This window comes from Bison bison, unplaced genomic scaffold (genome assembly GCF_000754665.1).
Source record: "Bison bison bison isolate TAMUID 2011002044 unplaced genomic scaffold, Bison_UMD1.0 scf7180017864104, whole genome shotgun sequence".
NCBI lineage: Eukaryota > Metazoa > Chordata > Mammalia > Artiodactyla > Bovidae > Bison > Bison bison.
In genome coordinates, this window is record NW_011494676.1 from 1,273,911 (window position 1) to 1,274,409 (window position 499).

Below are 499 nucleotides of genomic sequence, written 5' to 3' on the forward strand. Positions count from 1 at the left end.
GGATATGGTGCCCATCAAAGAGGAACACAAATGGTAAAAATGTTTGGCAAGAAATTTAAGACTGTATATGTCTTTCACAAAACACCAAGGAGGAGTCACGTAACATGAATAAAATTGTCTGCAATATTCTCATGAACCACTTGCCTCCCAAACACCTTTCTTATTCCAAGAGCTGCTGCCCTTGAATCCCCAACTTAAATACACCTTCCGCAAGAACTAGATTTTTCCTCCCTTTTATCCTTTCCTCTCACCTTTCTAATACCTCTTCCATAGATCTCTTCTGTTCTTTCACTTCCAGGTCATTCATTTTTTAAATTACCTTTCTAATACCTCTTCCATAGATCTCTTCTGTTCTTTCACTTCCAGGTCATTCATTTTTTTAATTACAAATATTAAATATATCTAAAGAAGGAAATAAGCAGTCATCCATAGTCCCACCTCCTGGAAGGGACCACTGTTATCATCTTTGCATGTTTTCCTTCAAATCTGTTTTTAAATT